The sequence below is a fragment of the Mytilus edulis genome, chromosome 10 (genome assembly GCF_963676685.1).
Source record: "Mytilus edulis chromosome 10, xbMytEdul2.2, whole genome shotgun sequence".
Lineage (NCBI taxonomy): Eukaryota > Metazoa > Mollusca > Bivalvia > Mytilida > Mytilidae > Mytilus > Mytilus edulis.
This window is the reverse complement of record NC_092353.1, coordinates 48,100,933-48,114,378: the sequence shown is the minus strand read 5'-3', so window position 1 is coordinate 48,114,378 and position 13,446 is coordinate 48,100,933. Positions and strand designations below refer to the sequence as shown.

Sequence of the window (13,446 nt, the reverse complement as noted above, 5' to 3'; positions counted from 1 at the left end):
TCAAGAAAAAATCAACGATCAATTTTTTTCTGCACTTCCGAAAAGACGCAAAAATATGGTCAATTTCTTTATTTCGCATATATCAATCTAAATCCGGAAAATGATGATTTGGTTTAACCCTAAACTTGTTTCAGCATGTAGATGCCATGGATCAAGGGAACGTTTTACAAAAAAAAACGGTTAAGTTATGACTTTTTGTTCAAAAGTATTGTTACTTTCTTTAAAAGTCATTATTTGTGAATTTTCGTGAATTTTCCTTCAGATATGCAAATTTCGAACCAAATTATCTCAAAAAGTAAGTCATGAAGGTACTTTTTTCTTTTCATATTTGGAAAGTACACATTGAAATTGACCTACTATCAAAATTTTAGGAAAAAATCAACGAGGGATCTCTACTGTATCGTATGCCCTTAATTCTTATTCAAAGTTTCCCAAATGTATTCCCATGGTAGTTCATTACCAAAATGTAAAGTCCACTTAAACTGGCTATTTGGTGCTGTTTTATTCTCATAAAAGTATCTAATATCTTTAAGGCATAATTTTTTGGCATCAACGACAACTCTGTTTTTTATAAGTTGACAAGAATTTATTATGTTTATAGGTCTATCAGAATGACTTTGTATGATAGAGTCTGTTTTTAAAACGTCTATTTGTTGAGGTGTTAACGAAGATTTAATGCGGCTATATTGTGCAATCCAATTCCTTTTATATTTAAGACTATTAAAAATATCAAAAGAAGTTTTAAAAGATTAATTGATTAAGTCCCATATATCTTTTATTATTTTTATTCCGCTGGGGGCAAAATTTGCATAATATAATGCATGTCCCTTGAACTTAAATTTACAATTGCCGAATATATTTTCTTGTAAAAGGTCCTTTTTCGTGACCGATGTTTGGATTTTCTGTAAGTCAGTCCAGGAAATTAAAAGTTCTTTATAATATTTGGACATTTGTATTTGCCTAAAACATATAGTGTCCGAACAAGAACATATAAAAAAATCTGTATCAAAATTTTCGTCTAGGGACGTTAACCAGTATTTTCATATTGCATTCCATTTTTGTGTTTTTGAGTTGACAATACTGTACACACTTTTCACCTGTTTTGATTATATAAAGTCGCTTAAGTTTATCATTCCTATCCCCCCCTTTTCTATCGGTAAACAGCACACTGTTCTAGCGATTTGGTTTGTTTTCCCATCCCATATAAAGGACCATATAATATTATTTATATGTTTTTCGTATATATCCGGGATACCTCTCATTTCAATTTCGTATCCAATGACAGACAGTACAAAGGATTTAATAAGTAAAATTTTTCCCGTAAATGTGAGATCTCTTGACTTCCAAACTTCCGTCATGTCCATACAGCTTTTTATCTTATTTATTTTTTCTAACCCAATTTGATCTTAGTACACCCCATATCAATGTTGTACCCTTAATGCTTTTACAGGACGCTTAGACCATTTAATTTTGTTAAATTTTGTTTTTTTATTTCGCCACTTACCTAAATAAATGCCAACAGTCTTATCCATATTCATTTTAGCCCCCGAAGCGTTTTCGTATCAAATGCTTTCTGTTGATCCAAAAATAATATCGCGCCCTCCTCATCTTCTAATTCACAAAAATCTATAACATCTTGTAGTAATATATTGCCTTGAAAAATGTTGCGCCCTTTGACAAACCTTTTTGATCGAATCAATCATTTGCGGTAATACATTTTTTAACCTTTCCGCGAGTACTTTGGAAATAAATGTATAGTCCGTGTTCAAAAGCGTTATAGGACGCCAATTTTTTATGTCTTCTCTCTCCCCAAACTAAACATAAGCGTTATCATCCCTCTATATTGAGATTCACAGAGCAAACTGTTGTCCTTTATCAAATACCAATATATTTTGTAAAATTCATTTACAATTCCGTCTTCACCAGGGGATTTATCAGGTTTCAAAATTGTAATGGCCTTACTTTATTTCATCCAAAGTTATTTCCATTTCACACATTTTTTTAATTTTCTTCGGTTAGTTTATGGTCTATATTCTGTAATAGATTTTCTGCAGCCTCCCTATCCCACCCCTCGGACGTAAATAATTTTTGTAGAAAGATACTTGTTCTTCTAAAATAGATTCTATATAATCTTTATACTTTCCGTCTGCACCTTTTCTAGACCATACTTTTTCCGCACCCCTATTTTTTCTTGATTAAAGAAGTACCCTGTAGATTTTTCGCCTTTCTCGTACCAATTAACTTTAGACCTAATTCTGACTGCCTCGGCTTTATTGTCATAATAGTCTTTTATTTTAACTTTTAAATCGTTCTCATTATTTGTAAGATCGGATCCCGTCATTTTATCCAACCTTTTTTTACCACTCCCTTATCTGTTTTTCTGTAACGTTTAATTGCTTTGCCACTCCTATAGTAATACTTTTTATTTTTATCTTAGCTTCCTCTCACCATTCAAGACTATTTTCGAAATTATTTTTTTTTTTAATTTCAAGTTTTCCCAAAAGCTTTCGAACGTATTTCTAAATAAATCCGATTGAATAATTGATGAGTTCATTTGTTTTTCATTTCATGAATACACTGTTGTGGTCACTGAACGGAAAATACTATTTTTGCCTGTTGCGATTTATATTGAAGCTCACTACTTATAAAGATATAATCAATTCGTGACCTTGAGTTACCCAGACAAAAAGAATATTGTTTGTCTTTAGGGTATCGTTTTCTCCACACGTCTTTTAACTCGTTATGCTCGACAAATGTTTTTAATTCAAGCGATCCAATGTCTTTAATAGTTATCCAACAAGGACGCGGTATGTCAGTGTAAGATCACCCCGATGGCCGGAGGCCAGAGGGTGATCTAACACTGACACACCAAGTCTGAGTGGGATAACTATTTTAAATACCAGCTGTTTAAGTTTAATAGTGGATTTGACATTCTCGGCAAAAATGTCACAGAACAAAGGAAAGCATACTTAACAAAACTCAAACTGGGGTGATCTGTTAGGGGTGATCCGGCTTAGATCACCCCTGTTAGAACAAAGGAGCTTGGATGTAATCTCGAAAAGGCACCGGTTTTCGATCTAAGTTTTAGAGTACAGTTAAAATCCCCAAGAACGATATTTCTATTACTGTTATCAATAAGAATATTTAAAAAAAAATCATTTTCTGTCACCAGCCAAATTGGGAGCATAAATAAAAATCCCGTTATTTCCTGGTGTTTTAACATGTACAGAAATTGTTCTACCATTACTATCTTGGCCGTTTTTAGAGATTTCAAATTAAAGTTTTTCTGAAAAAAGAATCGCTACCCCTTTTGAAATACTTGATCCATGATTCTAAAAACTGTCCCCCTTCCTTTCGTTTTTTTATTTCGTTTCGATCTCGCTAGAGCTATGTGTTTCTTGCAAGCATATTACGTCAATATTTTTCTTTTTACACCAGTAAAAAACGGCATTTCGTTTTTTTATTATCTACAATGCCATTGACATGTAAGGTTCATGTTGACCCTTTGGATAAAATGGCCGTATTTTCACCTCAAAATTTACTCTGAGTACAAACAAACCTGCGCATCTGTAAAAATTTTAAGGCATAGCATGACCTTGATAAATAAATTTCAAATATGTTTTATGTTTTAGAAAAATAAAAACTTACCAGGATTTTGTCGTGCATATTTTTTCATTCCTCCAGAAGGTGCCAAAATAAACTAAGTTTGGAAACAGGTTTGAGAACTTCCTCACAGGTAATAATTAAAGTGGGCTGTATTGATTGATATGGACAATAGATGGACAATAGATATTTGACAATAATTGGTGATTTAAACTGTGTACCTGAGTGGACCATATCAAGGGAAACTCAACTGTTTGTTAATTTGATCATCTTCTGCAGGGACGAAAAAAAGTGCACGGCAAAATCCAGTTAAGTTACGAATGTTCTAAATCATACAATTCATTTGAATTCTATTTATCTAGGGAATGCTATGCCTTTAAACTTTTCCAGATGCACAGGTTTGTCTGTACTCAGAGTCATTTTAGGCAAAGGGTCCACATGAACCTTAAACTAACAATTGAAATTGACATGATACAAAGTTATGGTAAAATAATGCTTCGTTTTTTTCATTAATCATAAGTGCTACATATATGTAAAAAGAATTTATAAACAATATATAGAAAGTCTCTCACAATTGCAAATGTTTCATTTTGCTCGTGCTTACTTATTACATCGTCACAGTTCACTTGGATGAGCCCGTAACTGCCTTTTAAATTTTATTAAATAAACACCTTCATTCATTTTTCCAATTTGTGATCTAGGTCGAAACCCACATTGGTTACTACAAATAATCATGGAAACTTGTTTTCTTCGGTCAACATGATAATTAAAAATATTGTATATTTTACTATCTGATAACACATTGGTAATTTCATAGTGTATGTTGGTGAACATACACATAAGTTACAACAACTCTTTGAAATATTTGTCAATTTTACATTGATAAAAGGGTCGCAATTCAGGACATAGTCCAAATGTTTATATGTCAATAAAAATAAACATAGAAATTATACAAGCTGTTTGAAATTAGCATTGATTTTGATTATTGTTGACATTTTACATCGCACATCATTTGTTGAAAGAATATTTTTACTAAATAAGAGGGTACGTGTAAATGTATGGTGATATGGAAGCCCTGTTAACAACCATCTGAAAGATTATCAACATGTTTGAATTTGTTCACAGATATGATTTTTATGTTAACAATAAAATACTGTTCATGGAGTACTATTTCATAAAGTGGCTTTATTTAAATAATACCGAAATATTTAACATTGTAATTTTCTTCTTTCAGTGAGTAAGTACATGCTTCTTCGAAGTATACATAAATCCATTAACTTTAACTTTCATGACTGATATCACTAAACTAGAATGATTAAATGTTTTTGCAATGTCAATTACATATTAAATTAAATCGATTTTGACTGATGATGCAATTCCTGATATATCTATTTTATCAACACATAATCTCAACATAGAAACCAGGATTTAAATTTTGTAGTTGTATTTCGTCTACAAAAGATTCATCAGTGACGCTCGAAAAAAAAAAACCCGTTAAAATGGCCAAATAAAGTACAAGGTTGAAGAGTATTGAGAACACAGTCAACGTTCATTAAACACAACAATTAGTTCCATTAGATTATTTTGTTCATGGCATGCATTCAACAGAGGACAAAAATATAGAAGAGAAAACTGTAACCAAATAGAATATTATTAACAGATCGCACCAAGATCAAAACGAAAACTGACAAATATACGAACCCTTGTTAACAACAAGCTGAATGTAAAACATAATATTTAACAACAATAACTTAATAAAAAAAACTTGGGAGAATGTTGGTGCCCTGAAAACGTTGTTGTTTTTGTTGCCCGTCAAGTTACTTTGATGATACAAACTGGCTGATAAAAAGATTATTGACAGAAAATTAGATGTTTATGTGGGAGAATTGATTTCGTGCACAAATCGTAAAAATGATATAAACAAAACATGCATTGATACTACATTATAAATAGTCAAAATAAAAGCACCATAAAATGCTTTAGTATGGGAACCATCGTATAAATAACTTCAGAGTTTTGTAGATCACTAATTTCGTAATTTGATTATAGATTAATGTATATCCCACATGTACAACTATTGTTTATTGTGCATAATGCCCGAGTATTTGGTTTGGGGTCCATTGGGAAAGTAAGTGGTTAAAAATAAAAAGGCAATTTGAATTCCTTATAAACGTATCATTTGTTTATTATCTTTCCGTTTTTTTTTTTGGGTGATTAAACAAATAGCAAAGCACAGTATGCAATTCGTTGTCAACGTTACAGTTCAAATTCAATAGTGTAGAAAGCAACTTATTAACAGTATGTTAGGGATTGTCAACGTTAATAATCAACTAAAATGAGTATGATAAAGTTTTTGTACAGACAATTTGACCTTTACTTAATTGTTGTTATAAGTACGTTATATATCACAGTCTGTTGCAATACGAAAAAGGTAAGGAGGAGATTTCAGAACTATTTCTACAACCAGTAGCTGGTGCAAACTTAAATCAAAGGTAATGGGTAAAGATCAATGCATCCTACTAATTGGGTTTTGTATTGAAAAGACCAGAATGTTGAATGAATTGTAATTCAATGAACAAAAATCCAACATGTAATGAAACAATTTGAGCAGTCGATATAAATACAAAAATAAGTTCAAATCTCATAACATCCAGAATTAAAACATAACACAAGATAAGATACATTAGATACATGTTTTTGTTTTAATATACTGAATTTAATCGAATTCAGCGTGGTACTCATGTTATTATTTACATTATTCTGCATGAACATTATGTTTTTCTATTTCTTTTCATTCATAGTCTCTGTGCAAAGTGCACGGATCGGGGGTAAGTGTTTAAAATATATAAGGGAACTATTTTGTACACAAAAAGAACATTTCAATAGTAAAGAAGAGTATCAGTAATTCAAATTGTAATTTATTTCAAAGAGAAATCATTTAGTTATGTCGTTAATATCACAGAGTATCTTATACGATATTGTTTAATTCAATGAACTATCAGAATTTTAAAAAATGCGGATCCTTCGCTGGTTTAAAAAACGACGTTCACATAGTATACATACTGAATAAATTACAAGCTCTATGTAGCTATCTTCTGATTATATAATACAAACAATAGATCTCAGAGTTGTTGCGAAAGAAAAGGTATACATGACAAACATACACTTATGTGTTACTTCAAAACCACTAAGGCAAGCATATATTCCTATATTCCTTTTTAATTATTGGTTATTAAAGTACAGCATCGTGTCAATAATTATACACTGCAATTGTATAAAGTTTTGTTCATCAGATCATTTGTTTGTGGACATTTTTACAATAAATGAATAGGATGTGCGTAGATCCATTTAAGTCATATCGATTATTTGTTAATTAGTGTTAATTGGCTCAGAACCAACTTTTTTGATAGGTAATACCATATTCGATGTGGTTTTATTATGATGTCTCAAAAGCGAGAAAAATAATCTCAGGACAATGATTGGATAATTAACCAACTTTAGTTATACTCATTATTTCATACTTTTTGAAACTTTTAATGGTGTGTATCAGGCAAGATTTAATATTGCAAAATGGTTTAAAAGAAGTATTTTACAAATAACACGATTTTTTGCAGTAGGGATGTTTAAAAATGCACAGTGATATAGTATCAATTTTCCTTACATGACAAACTGAAAATATTTCAACGTTCATTCTTTTGAGTATTAATTGTTGTTACAGTGGAATGACCTTTATCAAAAAGGTTTAACAGAATCATTGGAACAGTACCATATGTCTACCCACACGTAGTGTAGTAACTTACGAGGAACTTTTAAATGCAATGACTGCAACCTTCACGTATGAATAACATGTATTATCTAGCTTTTTATTGTGTGTGTTGAAATGTGTGTCGAATTTAACCTAACACATTGACGTTAGTGTTTGTAAATATTATTTATCTGAAGTAGTTAATCACATATTTTATAATTGTGTTTTGTAGTTTTTAGTAAATAGTTCCTGCTATTTTTATGTTTAAATACAATTCACTACTGGAATATATATTTCGTGTGTACAATATACCATAACATCATAATCTATTTTGTGTCTGTCTTTATACCAAATCAGATATCTTATCTAAAATGTATTTAAAAAATAAAGAATAAATGCTAATCTATTATCTTTTTTTCTGATATGACATCATATCATGTAATCGTTTAATAATTAACGTTATGATACAGTTAGATTCAACACATGTGTACTGACCTGTAGAATATTTAGTTTGCAGTATTATTAGTTAGTGAAAAATGAAAGATAACACTACATCCAGTTAATAACTTGCCATCATGACATAATAGTTGATCCATTCTACACTGCCGTTTTATTTTAAACTTGCTATGTGAGTATAGCACTGCCATGCATTATTTACACTGATCAAAATAATATCAATATTTTGTATGACGAATAAGAAAGTTGGTCAATATTCATCACTACTAAAAAGAATAACTGTCTATACCAGTTCTAGTCGTTCTACGATTTACCATTTTTGTCATAGTTGTAACAGTTGCTTAAGTTGACTATTGCAGTTATTAAGTATCTCTTCGAATTTTCAATACGTTTTTCCTAAACACAAATAAAGAGGGGCGAAAGATACCACAGGGACAGTCAAACTTATAGATCGAATATAAACTGACAACGCCATGGCTTAAAAAGATAAATAAAAAACAGACAAAAAATAGAACGCAATACACAACATAGAAAAGTAAAGACTAAGCAAAATGAACCCCTCCAAAAACTGGATGTGATCTCAGGTGCTCTTGAAGGTCAAGCAGATTATGTGCCACATGTGTCAACCGTCGTGGTACTCGTTTTATTACAAACCCGGTAAATAGTCTTATTCGGTAGTTCATATTCGTGAAAAGGGGAGGGATTGCATTACGAGATAAGAAACATATTCGATATCATCTGATGGCGTTCGGAAAATGTACGAAGGGATGATTTACACTTCACCATTTGTAACACTTGGTTTACTAACTTCCGTGTGAGAAGCAACCCTCTATCAATAAGAGCATGATATGACATAGAAGTCCGGGAATACCATATCAATTGGGAGATGTATGCAGGCGCTGCTGGAATGTTATTACATAGAAATGGAAAGTAACAATGATGTAAATAGTTGTCACAGTCGTTATAGGACTGATACAACTGTTAAAAAGTTGTTAAACTACATGTGAAAAAATCTCACCTATCAGATACACAGAAAAATGTGTGCAAATATATTTGTAACCAAATGCATCTCTAACTGTAACAGTTAATACTTTTTGAAGTTATCAAAATACAGTGTAACCTGCCTAATTCGACAATCGAGTATTCAAAGATTCTGCTTTATCCGAATTTTGTCTGGTCCCATATTGCAAATATATTGTGTCGGATTAGGCAAGTTACTCTGTAACAACTGTTTTTATTAAGTAAAAGGTGTACACCGATTTTTAGGCATGCAAGGTTGTCTACTATAACCACGTCACTTCATAGAAACGGCCAATATGTTGTAAACAATACTGATAAAAAAACAACAACAAAGTTTTGTTGAACATTTTTAAAATGCATGCTTTACAGCTATGGAAAATCAAAATATGTATTAATATATTGTTATTCAATATATTTCATTTTACTGTATTCAATTTGTGAATACTAGTAGTTTGTCAAAACATCAATATTTACCAGACTTTGCACTTTTTATTGTACCGAGTGGCCTATTTGTAGTTCAATTGTCTAAATAAATATCATTTCGTAAGTCATTATTGATGCAAAAATTTTATGAGTCATGTTGATATATTTATTCACAACTTTTTTCTCAACCATATTTGTATCATAAATATTTTGCAAAGAATGTATTTATAAATGGATGGTCGTAATGTATAAGACAGACACAATGACTCGCTTCAGTGAAAGTAAAAGTTTTCCAAAAGGTTCAGGTAGAGATTAAATCTTTCATATATTTACAAGATGGTTTAGAGCTTGTTTCTATACTTTCTATAGACTCCGGTCTTATTTAAGTCTACGTGCTAACCCCAATATGGCTTTTTAAAATTTCTGTAGTTTCAGGTGGTTTCCTAATGATATTAACCCAAAACATTTATGTAATCACACAAACGCCGGTGTGATATTGTTATACAATTCAAAATTTACCAGACGAGTTGCTACTTTCTACTTATTCAAAGGTCATGGTATCTTTTTTTTTAAGAAAAAGAGTTCCAGGGACTTCCGGATTATAAAAAGTAAAATCCCCAAAATACTAAACTCCGAGGTAAATTCAATCGGAAAGTCCTAATATCAAATAACAAAACACACCAAACGAATTGAAAACAACTTTCATAGTCCTAACTTGGTATAGGCATTTTCAAACGTCGAAAATGGTGGATTCAACCTGGTTTTATAGCGCTAAACCTCTTACTTGTATGCCAGTTTCATTAAGTTCCGTTGTATTTACAACGATGTGTGAACAAAACAGACATAATGAATAAATAAGTCAAAATATGTGTGCAGTAGTCATCACTGTGTTACAATCTCAAAACAAACAATCATTTCCAAAAAAGCACAAAAGCATCTATCAAATTAAAAAAACACATTCATTGTTTCGCGTGTCTGACGTCAGAAAATGTGAACGTGACATAGGAAGAAATTTTGTCGTTCGAAGTTTATTCAAAACAATTTTATAATTTCACATAGGGAACGTTGGTATACAGGATTAAAAAATCAAAAGTATGATAAAATTAATTTCAGAAATAGACCGAGATTTAAAATTTTCCAGAAGTTCTTTAGAATTTTCAAGAATCCAGATATGGTTAAAACCACTACGCGAGTAAAATAATTTTGTCGTTTGTCGTTCAAAGTATTTTCAAATTTATAATAGAACAATAACATAATGACACATAATAGAACAATAACATGAATAACACAATGAATGATTCATGTTCAAATATAGGATTTATTACAACTCGTCTTATGAAAGAAAAAGAGAAAGAAAAAAGCTTAAATAAGAAGGTAACGTCAAAGATGCTGCCAAATATAAACATAAAGTAAAACAATATTGGCGACATTATTTGGATTTTCATCACATTGACACGAATAGTAACTGGTAGGAACTGGACACAACCTTTTGATTTTGTAAGTCAATTATTTAGAATTCGTCGTTTACTTCCAGTTTCATTCAGTCCCATTGAAATATCGTTCTAAAATTAGTTCCAAAACAGCTGTCACAAGTGGAAAATAGCAATGAATTTCATAAATATCATAAGCACACTTAATTCTGTGAAAAAATGTTCATTTCCAATTAATAGTTTTTGTGTAATAAAATTTTCAAATGTTATTACTAAGGTAGTTAGTCTTTTTAGCCAAAATTTTGAGAAAATGGGTGAAGGGTACAAAAAATGATTTTAACAGAAGCATGAACATCCCATAAAACTTTTTCTTTTCAAAATTCTTAAATGTATTTTTTCCAATCATTTATAACAAAGAAGTTGAAATAATATGCATTTTGTTCTTTAAGCTGAGAAAAATCACAAATTTACAAAATTGACAACATGGTAAATTTGACACGAAAAAGCATCAAAATATGATAAAACTTTCTTATATTAACACCTACCTATATTTGTTTTAGTTGAATTTATTCAGATTAGTCCACTTCATCTTTATTATGAGTATGACAAAGAGTCTAATTGTGGAACTGTGATTTTTCTCACGATAATAGCCCAAAAATGGGTAAAAATAGATTTAAAATAGGAAAATCATCAAAATTGTGTACTTTCAAAGGGCCGTAGCAGAAAAAGAAGTGCACTACCATATGTTTTAATCTTCACCAATTATTTTTTTTACAGTCATATAAACCCAAAAATCAGGTTTAGAAAAAAAGTTTAATTCTAGAAATTTTTGGCTCCTCAGAGGTGTACATCCTTAAGGTTGCAGTCTTGTAATTGACTACTCCATAGGCTTACATGCAAAACAGCTGATCTTTAAAAATAAAAAATATAAAAAATGCTACATAGAATTTTTTTTTCATGTTCATATCATGTATGTACTAATGTGAAATTGTGATTTAATAAAAAAAAAAAAAAAAAAAGTGGGTCATGCCACGAAGAATAAAAAGTTACGTAATCCTGACGTCAAAACATTTTTTTTTATACTTTCTGTTTCCTGTTTTTACTAGGCCGCACCACTTCCAGTAAACATGATATCCTTCCACTTTCCTCAAAAGATGCAGGATTTGTTTAAAGTCTATATATATGTTTCAAATCAGAATAAACCTATAATCAAACAGAAAAAATTGAGTTAAAAAAAAAAATCAGAAAAAAATGCACTATTTTGTTTACCTTCATGTTTTGACATGCACCGGAAACTGGAGTTGTAATACAAGACTGGTACCTTAAGACAGTATTTTTTAGGTATGCAATATCAATAAATTATCAGAATTAATAAAACAACGACAATAAGTCAGAATTCGTCATTTAACAACATGTTTACTGAAAACAGCATTTTTCATATAACCAACCTCAGGCCCAACATCAATGAATTAACATAATTGATGCAACAATTACAATTATTTGACATTTTGTCCATGGTAATTGGCCAGCAAAATTCTTTTTATTCTTTATAAAGTTTAAATTTCATATAATCTATGAAAACGTTTTTCTTTGCTCTCATCCCAAATGGCATTTACTGACCCCATATATATCGTATTAGTTCACTAGCACACTAGTTTACTAATGATATTGATATATCTTTAAAACATGTTAAAGAAAATACATTTAAAACAATAAAGAATTGTTAAAAATGTCAATAAAACCTTTAGATAAACGAGTAAGAAAATTATCGTGGTGTTTGATTTTTTTCTCTAAAAGGCCAATCGAGTTTTCAATTTCATAAGCATCAGATTATACATGTTATACATATATAATTGTTTGGTTCATGAGATCAATCTAAAATTAAAAAATAGAAAAAAAATTGTAAACAATATTATTTCATGTTTAGAAATGTCGTTATTGCATTTATAGTGTTTTTATATAAATATATAGATATTGTATGTTGTAGGTGGTAGTGAATCATAAGGTAATGGTATGCGTCTATTGCATAGAACTGTCCTATGGATGTCTCATGCCGCTGGCTATCAATATTTTTTGTAAAACGAAAGTCGACTGAGTAAGTATTTCCTGCCAATTAATAGCCTCTACATTATCAAGACTTCAGCATTAGCCTCCCCGCGGTAATGCATGGAAACTGGAAACTGGAAACCTTAATCAGTCGAATCTGTTGGGCATCTTGGAACACACGAGCCCCAGAAATGCAGTATGTAGGCTAATTGGTATGTAAACATTCCCTAGCACTCATTACCTTTGTCCAAACTATGGGTGAAATAGTCTGCAAGGAGAGGGGCGCAGCAATGTCAATTTTCCTAAGAGAAGAAAACTCTGAAATAAAAAAACAATGGGTAGATCATACACGTTTATATAAGGAAGTCATCTATCTATTTGAAGAAAAACCATAAAAAAATAACCCTGGAACACCAGGTTGGGGAATGAGCTATGGCGTTATCTCCACACACATAAAAACAGCATTTGGTTAGGAAAACACGGATTAGAAAAGAAAAGCATCTCTTCTCGTAACATTAGAATACCAGCAGAACTCTGCGCATATAAATGGGACTAGTGAAAGCCAACAGGAAGCTAGTCACACGAAAAGTATCCTGAATGCGAGAACCAAACTTAAATTGGGCTTTTGAAATGTCCGTAAAATGTAGAAGATCGGGAAAATAGCCTACGCGTTAAGAGAAATGAAGAAAATTAAGCTGCACATATTAGTTATAAATAAGCTCA

The 13,446-nt window shown here is 31.0% G+C and overlaps 1 long non-coding RNA gene across 1 annotated transcript in view; it reads left to right on the top strand.

Moving 5' to 3' along the window:
* Positions 1–6,469, top strand: part of LOC139492461 (uncharacterized) — a 38,499-nt gene extending 32,030 nt beyond the window's left edge. Inside the window, exon 3 of the long non-coding RNA XR_011656849.1 lies at positions 6,405–6,469. This is a non-coding gene — a long non-coding RNA (uncharacterized lncRNA). The remainder of the gene's footprint in view (positions 1–6,404) is intronic.
* The last annotated feature ends 6,977 nt before the right edge of the window (positions 6,470–13,446 follow it).